Source organism: Oryx dammah, unplaced genomic scaffold (genome assembly GCF_014754425.2).
Source record: "Oryx dammah isolate SB20612 unplaced genomic scaffold, SCBI_Odam_1.1 HiC_scaffold_11050, whole genome shotgun sequence".
NCBI classification, from domain to species: Eukaryota; Metazoa; Chordata; class Mammalia; order Artiodactyla; family Bovidae; genus Oryx; species Oryx dammah.
The window spans coordinates 4,201,226-4,218,027 of record NW_024080444.1 but is presented as its reverse complement, the minus strand read 5'-3'; the positions used below and the strand labels follow the sequence as shown (position 1 = coordinate 4,218,027).

Sequence of the window (16,802 nt, the reverse complement as noted above, 5' to 3'; positions counted from 1 at the left end):
CTATAAAAAGAATTATATATGCATCACTGGAGTCCCAGAAAGAAAAGAGAATAGAAAGTAGTAGAAAACCTATTTAAAGAAATAATGGCTGAGAACTTTTCAATTCTAGACATACAGGCTCATGAAGCTAACAGGTAATCTCAAAATTTCAATCCAAAACAATTTGCATCAAAACTTATAATAAAACTGTCTAAAACAAAAGAATTTTAAAAGCAGCAAAATTTTTTTAAAAAATAAATAACAACAACAAAAAAAAACCTCTCTCATAAAAGGTAAACCCTTTTAAGAATACCAGTAGATTGCTCAGCAGAGCCCTTGAAGCAGATTCTCAGAAGGCCAGGAGAATATGGAGTGATATAATCAAAGTCCTAAAATAAAGAAAATACCATCCAAGAATATCTTACACAGAAAAACTGTCTTTAAGAATTTAAGGCAAAATAAAGAATTCCTTTAGTTTAAAAAAAAAGGCTGAAAGTGTTCAATGCCACTAAACCTGCCTTACAAGCAATCCTGAGAGAAATTCATCAAGTTGAATCAAAAGCATACTAATTAATTAATTGCAGATATATGAAAATATACAATACACTGATAAGCATATGGTGAAATACCCCAATACTATAAAATGGTGGTTTGATAAATAATTAACTTTGCTAAAAGAACAAAAGTGTGATAAGTAGCTATAGTTTCTATAATTTTTTAATGAATACACAATATAAAAAGAGGTATGGAGACATCAAAAATGTCAAAGGGGGAACTCAAAGAAGAGGCTTTGAGTGCAACTGAAGTTCAACTGTTACACTGAGAAATATAATGAATTACACTGAGAAATATAATGAGTTACACTGAGAAATATAATGAGGCTTCAATGTTTTATTGAAGCCTCATGGGAACCACAAGGCAAAAATCTATTATAGATAACTCAAAGATAAGAAGAAAAGAATCAAAGCATATCATAATGGAAAGTCATCAATTTATAAAGGAAGAAAAAGAAATGGAACTGCAAAACGACTAGAAAACGATAAGATGGCATTAGTAGATGTATCTGTTTTTAGTAGAAACAAGAAAGATAACAAAAAATCTCATGCCAGAAAGAACTAGAAGAAAAAAACTCACAGAAGGAAAGATGTAACAAAGATCTGAGTACAAATACATGAAATAGAGACCATAGAAAGAATAGAAAAGGTCAGCATGATTAAAAAGCTGTATTTTTAAGAGAAAATTGACAAAACTTTAACTAAACTAACTCAGAAAAAATAAAATCAGAAATGGAAAAGGACATACTACAATAGTTAAGACAGAAATACAAAGGATCATGAGAAACTATTATAAATATACAACCACGAACTTGATTACAAAGAAGAAATCAATGTATTACTAGAATCATAAACCTATGAAGATTAAATCGTGAAGAAATAGAAAACATGACAAATGATGAAAGGGGGGTAAATCAGTAATGAAAAAACTCCCCAACAGAGGAAAGAAAATTAGGCGATTTCACTGGTGAGTGTTACCAAATATTTAAAGAAGTAGTAATGCTAATTCCTTTAAAATCCTTCAAAAAAACTGAAGAGTAAGCAACAACTCCAGGGTCATTTTATGAAACGTGTGTGTACTCAGTCGCTCAGTCATACCCAATTCTTTGTGACCCCATGGACTGTAGCCTGTCAGGCTTCTCTGCCCATGGGATTTTCCAAGCAAGAATATTGGAGTGGGTTGCCATTTCCTCCACCATAGGATCTTCCCAATCCAGGGATCAAACTCATGTCTCTTGTGTCTCCTGCTTTAGCAGGTAGATTGTTTACCACTGTACCATGTGGGAAGTCTAAGGCCTATATTACCCTGATACTAAAGACTGATAAGGACACTACAAGAAAATTACTGACCAATATGCCTAATGAAAATCAATGTAAAACTTCTTAACAAAGTATTATCTAATTGATTTCAACAGCACATTAAAGGATCATTTATCATAATAAAGTGGGATGTAACCCTGAGATTCAAGACTGGTTTAACACCCACAAATTGATAAACTGTATACACCACATGTATAGAATAAGAGATAAAAACAATTTGATCATCTTAATAGATGTAGACAAATCATTTGACAAAACATTACATCTCTTCATGATAAAAAATAAATTCCAAAGGAATTGAAAGCAGGATCTCAGAGATATTCACACCCCCATATTCTCTGCATCATTATTTACAATAGCCAAGATATAAAACAATGTGTCTGTCAGTGAATGAATGAAGGAAGAAGATATGGTATATTTATACAATAGAATATCATCAAGCCCTGAGAAAAGGAAATCTTGCTATTTATGACAGCCTGAATGAAACTAGAGGGCATTATGCTAAGTGAAAAGAATCAGAGAAAGACAAATACTATATACATATATAGAATCCAAAACAGCCAGACTCAGAGAAACAGAGAGCAGAGTGGTAGTTCCCAGGACTAAATGTGAGGGAAAATGGGAAGATGTTGTTCAAAGTGTACAAACTTTCACTTATAAGATTGTTTTGAGATGTATGTACAGGTAATAATACTGTAGTATATAATTGGAAAAAAAGTGTCTCAGAGGATATCTCCTCTCAAGAGTAGTCTAGGCTTTGCATACTGATGCAGTTTACAGAGATGGAGATTAATGCATTGCTATGGGCAGTTTTTCTAAGGGCAGCATCTTAGTCCATTTAGCAAGAAGTCCTTGAAAGTGAAAGTAAAACCATGAGAAGCTGCATAATTGAATCAAAATTGCTATATGGACTAGTAAGTCCATATAGCAAGAATACTGGGGTTCCTGGTGGCTCAGATGGTAAAGAATCCACCTGCAATGTGGGAGATCTGGGTTTGATCCCTGGGTTGGGAAGATCCCCTCAAGGAGAGCAAGGCAACCCATTCTGGTATTCTTGCCTGAGGAATCCCATGGACAGAAGATCCTGGTGGGCTACAGTCTATGGGGTTGCAAAGAGTCAGACATGACTGAGTGACCTAAGCACAGCACAGCAAGAATACCATAGACTAGGTAGCTTATAAGTAACAGAAATCAGGACCTCCCTGGTGGTATAGTGGTTAAGATTCCATGTTTCCAATGCAGAGGGTTCAGGTTTGATCCCTAGTTGGGGAACTAAGATTCCACGTGCCATGTGTCATGGCTGAAAACTAATATCAAATTAATAAATAAATAACAGAAATTTATTTTTCACAGTTCTGGAGGCTGGGAAATTCAAGATCAAGTCACCAGCAGTTTAACTTCCCATGAGGGCCTGCTATCATGCAGCTGTCTTCTAGGCATGTCCTTACATAGGAGTGGAGAATGAGGTAGCTCCCCAGAATCTGTTTTATAAAGGCACTAGAGCAATTTATGAGGGCTTTGCCCTCCTGATCTAACAGCTTCCCAAAGGTCCCACCTCCAAACATCACCACAATGAGTATTAGGATTCAACATATGAATTCTAGAAGGACAGAGTCTACTGAAAGGGGAAAACAGACTGTTTAGAAAAGGTAGCCTAGAATGGAGTATGGAGAGTAAATATGTTTTTCTAAGTCTTAAGCTATGCCAATCCTTGCTATTTACAGGTGTATTGTATCAGTTTATCACATGTCACTGAGGTTATATATTTAACTAATGAACTAGTTGTCTGTTTACAGAAAGAATATCCAGCATGGAGTAGGACCTCTGGACTTCAAAAAAAAAAAATACTCTATTTTTTATTTGATTTTTGATTCAATTATGCAGTTTCTCATGGTTTTACTTTTACTTTCAAGGCTTCTTTATCTCTTAGCTTAATTTCTGGCTCTTTACCTGCAAGTGCCTCCAATGCCAGGCTATTAGTTGAAAGCAAAATCCATTTACTAAGAGCTTGGCTTTGACTCAGAAAATCCTAAGTTCTGGCTCTACAGTTGTAACTGTATTCACTCTGTTGCTAGGAAAATCAGGAGAAACAAAAAGTGATGCAAGATGCTTCCAAGGTTCTGTCTCTTACAATTCCTTTATGAAAACAAAATGCTCATCTGTTTGTTGTTACTGTTTTTTGTTCAGTCAGCATTGTGTTCTTATGTTTAGAGAACTCTTCTTTCTTTTGAAAATGTTATTCTTGAAAGTATTACTTTAGCTTTGTTTCTGCTGTTTTATATCATGTTTATTTTGCCATTATTTTTTCCTTACTGTGCTTTTTGCTTTTTGGTATTCTGGGGATTCTAGTAGAGAAGCAAAATAACTATAAAATTGTATGTTTCCAAGGATAAAAAAATTATCAAGGATAATTCTTATTGTAATTGTTTCTTAAGAGGTTTATGGCCCTCTGTAAGCTTTTAAGATACCAAGGTTATTGTGAACATCAGTTCAAAACTGTTAGGTAAGGCTTAAAAAGATGGGAAAAAGTCTATGATTGTACAGTTCTTGATCATTACATTCCTTTAATACAAAGTTCTTAGTTCTCTTTAGTGAAATTGGTAACTAGTCCTTAAGATGCTAAAAAGTTATTCTACTACTAATTAAAATGTGTGTCCACATCAAGTAATGCTCAGACACCAGGTAGGTTTCCCAAAATTCAACACAATCCTGGAACTATTGACCCTGAGGTAGCACTGTATCCTGCTTATAAAGGATTCCATCCAAAAAGACCACACTTCACTCCAAACTTCAACTGCAAGCCTTGGTTGTTGCCTATACTTCTGACTGACTGACTATAAATCACAGATTGCCATGAATCCCTCCTTAGGTTCCCATCTTTGTGGCTCACAAATGTCATAAAATCTGTTCACTCACAAATTATTGGTTTATTGTGAAAGATATCAAGGCTTCCCTGGTGGCTCAGATGGTAAAGAATCTGCCTCCAGTGCAGGATACCCAAGTTTGATCCCTGGGTTGGGAAGATCTCTTGAAGAAGGGAATGGCAACCCACTCCAGTATTCTGGCCTGGAGAATTTCATGGACAGAGGAATCACAAAGAGTCAGACATAACTGAGCAACTAACACACACATAAAGGATATTAAAGAACATGAATCAACAGCCAGACAGAAAGAACCATGGGCTGAGGTCCTGAACAAAAGAGCTTCTGTCTTCATGGAACATGAAGCCCAAGAAGATGGCACCTGGAACTATTCTGTTTCCCCAACCTAGAAGCTTCCAGAAGCCCATACATATCTCTGGAGCAGCCAGAAGGAAGAAATGTTATGGCAAAGTTATGAGGAAGAGCAATCAGTTCCCATGTTCTCTCCAAGCAAGCCAGTCTCCCTGTATCTCCATTTCAAACCCAGAGGCTCTCTAAAATTTCTGCTTTTGGATTTTCCATGGAGGCTTCATCACAAAGGCATGACTGAGTAAATCATTGGCCCCTGGCAAATAATTCAATCTCCAGCTCCTCTTCCTTCACGCAAGGAGGTCTTAGGATGAGACTTAAAGTTCCAACCTCTGATCACATGATTGGTTTCCTTGGCAACCAGTTCTCATTTAAGTGGGGTCCAAAAACCACCTCACTGACATAACAAATGACACTGTTATTGAAAGCAGCTTTTTTGTCCCTTTCTGCAGGCCCATTTCTGTTCCCTTCTAATTTTAAAGAACCTAATTATAGGAATGAGATCACTAAATAATTGAAACCAACTCCTGCTTTATGTACTACTGAATGCACACCATGCTCTGTTTAACCTGCTGATTCTTTCATAGATAAAAGAAGAGTGACAAAGTAAGCAGTTAAAAATTAACTGGCTCTCTACCCTCAACAGACCCCTAACCAATCCTGCAGGCAGATCATGCAGGCAAGGTATCATCTGAAGAAGAGTCAGTCTGCACTCAATGGAGAATGATGCATAACCCAACCTCCTGCCTTGATGAGTTACTGAGATTCTTCATCCTGCTCCATTTTTCCTTTTAAAAACTGTCATGGCTAAGCATAATCTTCAGAGCTGTTACCTGGACAAGAGCCCACCTTCTCCCCAGATCACTGAGTTTTCTCATTAAAGCACCTTTACTCTCTACCTACACTTTTCTGGGCTGGATGAAGCACAAACTGGAATTAAGATTGCCAGGAGAAATGACACCACTCTTATGGCAAAAAGCGAAGAAGAACTAAAGAGCCTTTCGATGAAAGTGAAAGAGGAGAGTGAAAAAGTTGGCTCAAAACTCAACATTCAGAAAACTAAGATCATGGCATCTGGTCCCACACTTCATGGCAAATAGATGAGGAAACACTGAAAACAATGACAGACTATTTTTGGGAGCTCCAAAATCACTGCAGATTTTGACTGCAGCCATGAAATTAAAAGCTGGTTGCTCCTTGGAAGAAAAGTTATGACCAACCTAGACAGCATTTTAAAAAGCAGAGACATTACTTTGCCAACAAAGGTCCATGTAGGCAAAGCTATGGTTTTTCCAGTAGTTATGTAGGGATGTGAGAGCTGGACTATAAAGAAAGCTGAGTGTCAAAGAATTGATGCTTTTGAATTGTGTGTTGGAGAAGACTCTTAAGAGTCCCTTGGACTGCAAGGACATCCAACCAGTCCATCCTAAAGGAAATCAGTCCTGGGTGTTCATTGGAAGGACTGATGTTGAAGCTGAAACTCCAATCCTTTGGCCACCTGATGCAAAGAACTGACTCATTGGAAAAGACCCTGATGCTGGGAAAGATTGAGGGCAGGAGGAGAAGGGGACAAGAGAGGATGAGATGGTTGGATGGCATCACCAACTCAATGGACATGAGTTTGAGTAAACTCCAGGAGTTGGTGACGGACAGGGAGGCCTGGCGTGCTATAGTCCATGGGTTCAAAAAGGGTTGGACATGAATGAGCAACTGAACTGAACTGACACCTGTCTCTTGAATAATTAGCTTATGAGCCAAGAACATGGAACCTGGGTTCAGTTACATTACCACTCTCTAACTTAGGAAATGTCAGGTGTTTCAGGAGCTGTGAGCCAGCGGCTGTGAATGAAGACGAAATACACATGAGAAGTACATATTTGGTTATCTGAATGGCAAATACTTATTCCATATGTATCACAGATGCCAAATGATTGCTATTGCTTTGTTTTATTTAGATGAAAAATACAGTGGAGACAACATGAATCTGGGAATTAGGTGGACCTGAATTAGCACCTATAGCTACAATATACCAGTTATATTGAGGGAACTTGGGAACCATTACTTAACATCAATTTTTCTCATTTGTAAAACAGAGTTAATATTCTGTATGCTCTAATCTTGAAGATTAATGACAACATAGCACTGCTTAGCATAGTATATACCATATAGTGCTCAGTAAAATCAATTGTCATCTTGCAATAAATAACCATTCATACCTACATTTCTTACATTTCTTGTGTGTTTCTCAAAGCCTTCAAATATTGCCTTTATATGCAAGGACACAGAACTCTGCATTAACAGGAGAATCAGTGAGGCATATAGTTTTCATTGAGAGGAGTATCATGGGTTTTTCTTTTAACAGAGATTCAGGGTAATCATCTCTTAGCCAGAAAGGACTCCACTGGTTTCTCTTCTTTGAGTTTCAAGAAGACAGGTCTGTAGTACAGAAATATGTGCACCACAGGGTTGGTTTGGCAGGCGAGACATTTGCTATTTTTAAAGCATATATGTTGCTTTCTGTTTCTAAAACACCAGAGGTTCTTCTCAATGCTGAAATTTCTCCTTTGTCAAGCTCCATAGGAAACTGATGTAGTCCATGCTCAAAAGACATTCAATAAAAAGCTATGAAGCTGCCATTGACTTCACATCTCCACTGGAGGAAAAAAAAAATGTTACAGAATGTCAGGTCAGTCTTAAAAAGTTATGCTTATGCTATTACAAAGGGCTGAGAATTCAGCTTTTAAAATATCCCTCTGGGTATGATAGCTCTGTGAGAGAATGGAAAATGCCATTGAAGAAAGGTTAGTAGGTTTTTCTTAGTTTTCTAATCCCCTTATACTTTTCCTGAAGCATAACATCATGCTGTTGTGAGATCTTCTGGCAGGATGTGAATTTCATTTAATGGTTTCCCATCAACCATCCCAATTGCAAGAAAAAAAAACAGTGAAGGGGCTTCTGTTTTAAAACAAACAGACAAAAAACACAACTAGAAACACCCTCCTTTTTGCTACTCCACTTATAATAGCCTGGAAAGCTACACAATCTCTGAAAATCATTAGAGCTTTACTGTGAGAAATTTTAGTACTCATAAGTCAGATCTTATGAAAGCAGTACGTAAAAGTTGATGAACTGTTTACTGTGGCGATATTCCTCCAATTAACAGTACTCTGTGGATGTATTAATACTTTGCAATAGTTTACAAGAAGAGCTGCTACAATATCCCCAAATGTTGTTTTGAATGAGATGGAAATTTCTTTCTCTGTCCTGAAAGAGTATACGATTAGTAAGCTACAGTGGCCAAGGGGCTTGGAAGCATGCAGCCAAGCAGGGACCCTCAGCCCTTCTCATTTCTCCTCTACCTTTGCCCAGGGTGTTGGATGTGTCTGTAGGGTTGAAGCTGAAAGCCTGTAGAACTGGTTCCTGCAACACAGGGTAAGGAAAAGAAATAAGAGACCAAACATGTATATATACATAAAGATTATCTTTTTGGGGGTGCAAAACTTGCCACTCCAAAATGTCTCTTTGGCATGTAGATTATTTCATATTGATAACAAACAAAACACAAAAGACCTAGAAAGTATAACCTTCCCCCTAACTTTCTAAAAGACTGTAAATAGAGAACCTATTGTTAAGAAGGGAGTTACCACTATAGGTAACTATAGTAGGACCCTGGTGTGTAGAAAGGCAGGAACCTAGAAAAGTCTGTTAAAAATCTCTCTCTGGGTCCCACTAACTCTGCTGCTGCTGCTGCTAAGTTGCTTCAGTCGTGTCTGACTCTGTGCGACCCCATAGATGGCAGCCCACTAGTCTCTCCTGTCCCTGGGATTCTCCAGGCAAGAATACTAGAGTGGGTTGCCATTTCCTTCTCCAGTGCATGAAAGTGAAAAGTAAAAGTGAAGTTGCTCAGTCCTATCTGACTTCTAGCAATCCCATGGACTGCAGCCCACCAGGCCCCTCCATCCATGGGATTTTCCAGGCAAGAGTACTGGAGTGGGTTGCAATGCCTTCTCCTCATGTCCCAGCAAAGATTTGTTTATCAAACATTTGCTTTTCCATATTCATGTGAAGTACCTTCCTCCCCTTTGAAGTTCCAAACCACTTCAACATCCTATTTGTCTTTAGCTGAAGATGATATTTAGTGTGATGAAGAGGTTCAGTCATTTTGAAAAGTTATTCAGATTTCCTGGATCTCTCCCATATTTACCTGTAACTAAACTTTCATTTGATTTTTATCTTGTTAATCTATCTCATATCAATTTAGTTTTAGACCAGCCAGAATAACCAGAAGGGTAGGGGAAAATGTCTTCCTCCCTGACACCTTTATCACTCTCTTCCATATCCCACTAGCTCTAACTTATTCACTTTCCCCCAGCAAGATCAGAGTCTGAACAGTTAAGGCTCTGGTGGACAGCCACATTCTCAGATAAACATTGATCAGAGAATGAGGAGGGAGTGTCATAAAACTAAAATGAAAAACATGAAAATGGAAATGGGGAGATTTAAACATCTTCCCTGTGATACAGTCAGAGAATTTCTTCTAGGGAATATAACTGCTATCTTAGGAATATTTAGTTGCAAAATATCAAGTTATAATACTCTGGAATGTTGAAAAAGGCAAACTTTTGGATTAGAGGGCTGACAGATAACATGGACTTGATATGCTTCTTACCACAACTCCTCTTACACACACTGCTACTTACATTAGCAGGTTTGTGCTAACGTAATTAGAGAAAAATAAAGAACATATGCACAATTTCATTAGGAATTTTAACAAACGGTGCTGTTGAAGCAGATGAATTAAAAGTATATCGTCCAGACATCCAAAAATAAAACAGGAAAAGATTCTGATACCCTTAATATACAACATTCAACTGTAATCTTCAATAACAACTGTCAAAGAGAAAATAAGAAAATACTAGGACAATATGTATGACTTTGCCAAGCTGTGAGAACTAGATGCTAAAATAAAGGGGAAAACAGGTGGCTTTCCCTCAAGTGCAAGGAAATTATAATTTTATCTCATCAGAGCTATGAGTTCTGTCCTCAACCTTTGTGAACAGCTCTATCTCACTGACACTGGGAGACTGCCAACATACATGACTGCAAGAAGTAGGCATAAGCAATGATTCTTTATACCCTGGAATGTTTACATATCTTAGGGAAAGCACTGTGAAAAGTGCTGAAACTAAGCTTAACATGCTAAGAGTAGAGGGGCTCATGAACTATAGTGTTGAAATGACAATTTCAAAATACATCCTACTCCCTAGTTTAATTAAAAAAATATAAATAGAGAGGAGAAAAGGAGATTTCAGACCAGTAAAATGCATCAAATGACTGAACAAAATTTACCTATTGACCTGCAAGAAATAACTTTTTATTTCTTTTTTTTTTAAATTGGAGGATAATTATTTTCCAGTGTTGTGGCAGTCTCTGCTGTATAGCAACACAGAGCAATAATTATATATACAAACATATATATATATATATATATATACATACACACACATACAAACATATATATATATACAGCCTCCCTCTCCCTCCATTCCACTCCTCTAGGTTATCACAGAGTGCCAGGCTGAGCTTCCTGTGTTATATATTATCTTTCCACTAGTTATCCGTTTTACACATGATAGTGTATATATTCCAGTGCTACCTTCTCAATTTGTCTCAGCCTCTCTTTCCCCCACTTTAGCCATAAGTCCATTCTCTACATCTGCATCTCAATTTCTTCTCTGTAAATAGGTTCAGTACTTCAGAACACTAGGATACTGATAACTATAGCACAGATAGTACTTTCTAAATTCCATATGTGCATGAGTACATTTGTTTTTCTCTTTCTGACTGACTTCACTCTGTAAAACAAGCTCTAGGTTCATCCACCTCACTACAACTGACTCAAATTCATTAGTTTTTATGGCTGAGTAATATTCCATTCTATATATGTACCATATCTTCTTTCTTTACCCATTTATCTGTCGATGGACATCTAGGTTGCTTCCACATCCTAGCTATTTTAAATAGTGCTGCATTGGGGTACATGTGTCTTTTAGAACTGTGGTTTTCTCAGGGTATATGCCCACTAAAAATAGGACTGCTGGGTCATATGGTAGATTTTACCTAGTTTGTTAAGGAATCCCCATACTGTTCTCCATAGTGGCTGCACCAACAGTGTAGCTTTGTACTTCAATGTAACCATCTTGCTGAAATTTGGAAGGAGGAAGTTGCTCAAATATCGATAGTAATGGCTATGCACAGTTATTACATTCTCAAAGGAAATGGCAACCCACTCCAATGTTCTTGTCTGGAGAGTCCCAGGGACGGCGGAGCTTGGTGGGCTGCCATCTATGGGGTCACACAGAGTCGGACACGACTGAAGGGACATAGCAGCAGCAGCAGCACTAATATTTTGAACTCAAAAATGAAAAGAGAAACATCAACAGGCTTATGAACAGAAACTACTAAAAAGGGGAAAATGCCTTGATAAGTTTGAAGATGTTCATATCTCTGAAAAAATTATCTATAAATATGATTAGGGAACTAAAGAAAGAACACTGTGATATAAAAACAGAGATGCAATGAGAGCTGGCTATTGGAAGAAAAGGGGAGTGAAGGGAGAAAAGAAGTGGGAGAAGAAAAACTTGAAGTATAGAATAGGCATTAAAATCTTCTCTGGAAGCAATGAAAGTCTGAGGTTAAAAAAAAAAAGATTCTTATTTTGCAGAACACATTCAGTCATTTTATTTGGAATGCATAGGAAAGTTTAAAATGAGAAGACAATGATAAATGAATGATTAAGAAAGTAATAGAAATTCTATTTAAGAAGATATAGAAATTCTAAAAATTACAAATTTTAAAGAAATCATAAATAATAGAAATATAGCCAGCAATCATAACTAATAACTAACATGTATGAATCATTAACGCTTTACATCTACTATCAGCTCATTTAACCTGCAGGAAACCTCTATACAAGACAATCTTATTTCTATACAATATAGTGTTACTTCTATTTAACAACTGATGAGAGAGGTTTGCTGGAGAAGGCAATGGCACCCCACTCCAGTACTCTTGCCTGGAAAATCCCATGGACGGAGGAGCCTGGTAGGCTGCAGTCCATGGGGTTGCTAAGAGTCGGACACGACTGAGCGACTTCACTTTCACTTTTCACTTTCATGCATTGGAGAAGGAAATGGCAACCCACTCCAGTGTTCTTGCCTTGAGAATCCCAGGGAGAGGGGAACATGGTGGGTTGCCGTCTATGGGGTCACACAGAGTTGGACATGACTGAAGCGACTTAGCAGCAGCAGCAGCAGCAGCGAGAGGTTTGCAGAGAATTTAAATAACCAGCCTTTGAGTTAATAAGGAACAGATGTTGCAAAGCCAGCCTTTCCACTTCTAGAGGTGATGTACTTTACACCAGCTTCCATGGAACTGAAGAAAACTCTGGTTCTAAAATTTGAAAGTGTTTGGTGTTTTACAGGCTAAAAAAAGTTACAAAAGCACTTCCTTCTCTAGATATATCCTGAGGAAGAAAAATGTTTGAATTTGAACAAGTTAAAAACAAATCTTGAAGGCATCTATTAAGGGAAAAAAAAATGCTTTAACTTAAAAATAACACTTAAAAGTTGAAGAAATTCAACAACTTCTTTCAGAATTCTATTTTCTGATAATGGAGCGCCACGGAGATGACACTGGAATTTTGATGGAGAAAGTGTAGGATCTAATTGTCTTTTACATGTAAAAACCTCAGAAAAAAAGTGCTCAGTTTCCCACAGACTCTAGAAATACGCTTGCTTTTGTAAGAAAAATTATTTAAAGATCTAATATAACCAAAAAAAAAATCAGTTAAAATAAATTATCTGAGTGGAAAAGCTATAGTGACAGAGGAGGCTTAAAACAATGCAATGAGAACATAAATTAAGGAGGGTTACCTCTCCAGTTTACAAGGCCCATATGCAAAAATGAAGGATCCTCAAGGAAGACCCAGTACAGACAAAAACAGTCAATGCCACGTAATGAACCTGCTCTGGTTTGTAAGGCCTGTCTTTGGTTCTCCCAGATTAGTATTTTCATAGTTTTCTCTTGTTCTACTGTGTTAGTTCAGCTACAGGTTCAAAGTAAAATTTCAGTAAATATATGTTTCATAGATTAACAGTAATGTGTTACACTTCCACATTTGAGTACAAGGCACTCAAATAATAATGTGAATTCTCCTCTTCCTTTGAATGATGGTAAGGAAAACTCTGGAATACTCCTATGTATGTATGCATCATTGACTAACAATGGCTTCAAATTATCAGGATGCCTTGATTCACATGGAGTCTTTTCAATGCTGTTGATTGGTACATATTAGGGTCTCATAAAATCACTGGGTGAAATCTCTGAAAACCACCCTCCTTGAAACAATCATGTTTTATTTGGAAGTTTCAGAAGTTATAGGTATTCTCCAATAGTCTTTCCTGATCATGTTCACCACACTTGCCAGGAGATGAATGCTGTTGTTTTGAGAGGTGTGGTAGTTGGCGTAAAGAATGAAATGAATGAGGACTGAGCAATATATATATATATATAGTCAGTTGCCTCTCTAGGCAGAGTGTAGAGCCTAGCATACCTCTGAGAACTTAACCCAGTGTGTGCATGCTAAGTTGCTTCAGTAGTGTCCGGCTCTTTGCAACCTCATGGACTATAGCCTTCAGGCTCCTCTGTCCATGGGATTCTCCAGGCAGGAAGACTGGAGTGGGTTGCCATTTCCTTCTCCAGGGGATCTTCCTGACCCAGGGATCAAACACCCATCTCTTGTGTCTCCTGCATTGGCAAGCGGGTCCTTGACCACTAGCATCACTTGGGAAGAACCTAAATGTGTATACAGTGTAAGGAAAAAATGTGTGTATGTAGATTGTGCTCCTTGTATTGAGCATGAGTACTATAATGGCTCCATGTCACTGATAGACACTGACAGACACCATAAGAACACTGAAATTTCCCAAGGTTCTCTAGCTGTTCTCTATTTATATATAATCTATTTCTAAGATTCTCTAGATCTCTGTTCTTCCATCCTTTACTAGAATGCAGAAGACAATCATGACTATTATGTAGTTGTGAATGGTTTGACATTCGATATGGGCAACAGGAACTTACAACAGAGAAAGCAAATGGTACAAAAAGACTGAAAAGCGCACTGAATTTAAATATTAAAATAATTTTATAGTTCTTTTATGCAAAATGCTATTGTATATGTGGATTTTAAACTGAAATCTTAAAGACTTCATAGTAAACAAATTTGAGTACAATACAATTTTTACAATCTCGGCCTTTGATTCAATGTAATGTTAACATACATTAGATATAAGCAAAGTACTGGCAGAGACAGTAGGTTAAGTCCATTATTTGGGAAGGTATAACCTTACATTGTTTATTTATTAGAGAGATACAGATATGTTTGCATTTGTATATTCAAAGGCAGCTGAGATAGCTATTTCCAAAATAACATCTACTACTTCCCCAAAGGAAACACAAGAAAACAAAGCAAAGCTCCTGTAAAGAAAATAAAAAAAAAATAGGGTAAAATGAATAAGCAGATTGCCAAACAATTTTTAAATATTAAACAATAAATATACATGGATGGACAATGTTGAATTTTATCTCAGCCCTGTACTCTCAGAAAATAGCGACAGTTAAGAAATTCTTCTAAACTTTATGTTCCAGGAAATGCTCTACAACAAAGAACCACTTTTCCCCATATGATTTAGATAACCTTTGTGTGAGACTCATTGTTTATTTATGACAAGGCCAAGAACACAACCTTCAAATTCTTATTCTCTCTCTTACACATGATTAGCTGAACTATTGGTCCATCCCACCACCACCAGACTAGCCAGATAAAGGGATAAATATTTACTGGTGGACTGAGATTCCCTGACTACAAAACAACCCCAGCTATAAAATCACCCCACATTAGGTTTTCTACCCCTCCCCATGGAAGTCTAAGGAAAAGAACACCCATTTAGGACACAAGAATATTCAGATCTGTGGTTGTATTTCTACTGCAGGAACCAGAATAAGAAAAAAATCCCAAGTTGTTTTTTTTTTTAAGTCAAACTATGACTTATTAAAATGCATGTTAATTTCTGAGAGAAGGATATTAACATTTCTCTCTGATCAGAGATTTACCAGATACACTTTTCTTGAAAAATATGGAAAACTTCATGAATTTGTATGTCACCCTTGTGTAGGGGCCATGCTAAGCTTCTCTGTATTGTTCCAATTTTAGTGTATGTGCTGCTGAAGCAAGCACAAGCTATTTGTTTTTTGTCTTTGATGATTTGGTGCCATAATTTTCACCAGGCCAAAACATTCCCTTTTCCCCTATCTCCTGTACTCATGTCCTGAGGCCTCTGGGACACCCACACTCCATAGTTTGAGGAAGCCACAGTGAGTCCAGCCCTGACTCCTCTGTTCCAGACACTTGATGGCAACACAGTAAAGATTTAATTTCAATTCACTTTTTCGGAGCTCTTTTGGCTTGATTTGGTTGCCAGTGTTTATCCTGGCTATATAAGAAATTCCAATTCACTTCCAAATACCCTTAAAATCCCTGAATTAAATATTTCACCACTGCAGAAACAATTCAGTAGATTACCTTTGTTTGGCAGAATTTAACTCAAGATTATGTCTCTCACCACCACTGGACTCCTCTTGTTCTTCCTTCACCTCCAGCAAACTCACATCCTTTCCTCACTTAAAACTCTCCACACGTATCTTTCCCAGCTCTTTTTCTTGCCAAATATTCCTCCTTCATCCACAGTTTGCCCTGTTTGCTTTTAGCCTCTATTACTCCTATTATTTTCTCCTGGGTCCATTAAATGCCCACGCTTCCCAACTGTTCACCCTAACAACTATTATTGACTTTCCCTCCTGTGATGAAAGACAAATCACCTTAGTGTCCACTTTAAGCCTTGGTCTCATTCAGATCTGCATATTATTAAAGATATTCCAGAATCCTGCAAGAATAGGAAAAAAATTAGTAATCCATTCAGATTAGTCTTCAGGATATATTTTTCTGGGCTCCCTGCTTTACATCTACTTGAACAGCTATTGGTGGGTCTGGGAGAAGGGTCATCAAGGAAATGAGAATAACTCTGAAGCTCACATACAGGATAAAATCATAAAAATTTCAGTTTGTTCAATACAAACAATAATGTATTGATCAGAGATTCAAGATTGACAATAAAGAGAAAAATTTGACTCCAGTTATAGGTATAGATTAGTTTGAAAGAACTATTGTGTTTCTGCTCATCATAACTGAATCACTTCCACCACTGGCATTAGTTTTGTTAAGAGCTTACAAAACAAAATTAGAGATTTTTTTAAAAGTAGATTACTGTAATATTTCTATCTCTGAAACACACACACTAGCTCAATACAATGAGGACTTCATTGCTTAAAAAACTAACTCAACACGATGTAAACTCATGGCTTTACAACTTAAACAACATGAAGGAAACAAGCCAGGGAAGTCTGCTCCCTACAAAAACTCTATAGATAGAAAGTGAAGGTGTTAGTTGCTCAGTTGTGTACAACTCTATACAACCCATGGACTGTAGCCCACCAGGCTCCTCTGTCCATAGCATTCTCCAGGCAAGAATACCGGGGTGGGTTGCCATTGCCTCCTCCAGGGGATCTTCCCAGCCCAGGGATCAAACCCAACTCTCCTGCA

The 16,802-nt window shown here is 37.4% G+C and overlaps 1 non-coding gene across 1 annotated transcript; it reads right to left on the bottom strand.

Moving 5' to 3' along the window:
* Window positions 1-15,273: 15,273 nt before the first annotated feature.
* LOC120860270 lies at window positions 15,274-15,380 on the bottom strand. Its single transcript, XR_005720297.1, has one exon. It is a non-coding gene; the product is annotated as a U6 spliceosomal RNA (small nuclear RNA).
* Between the last annotated feature and the right edge of the window lie 1,422 nt (window positions 15,381-16,802).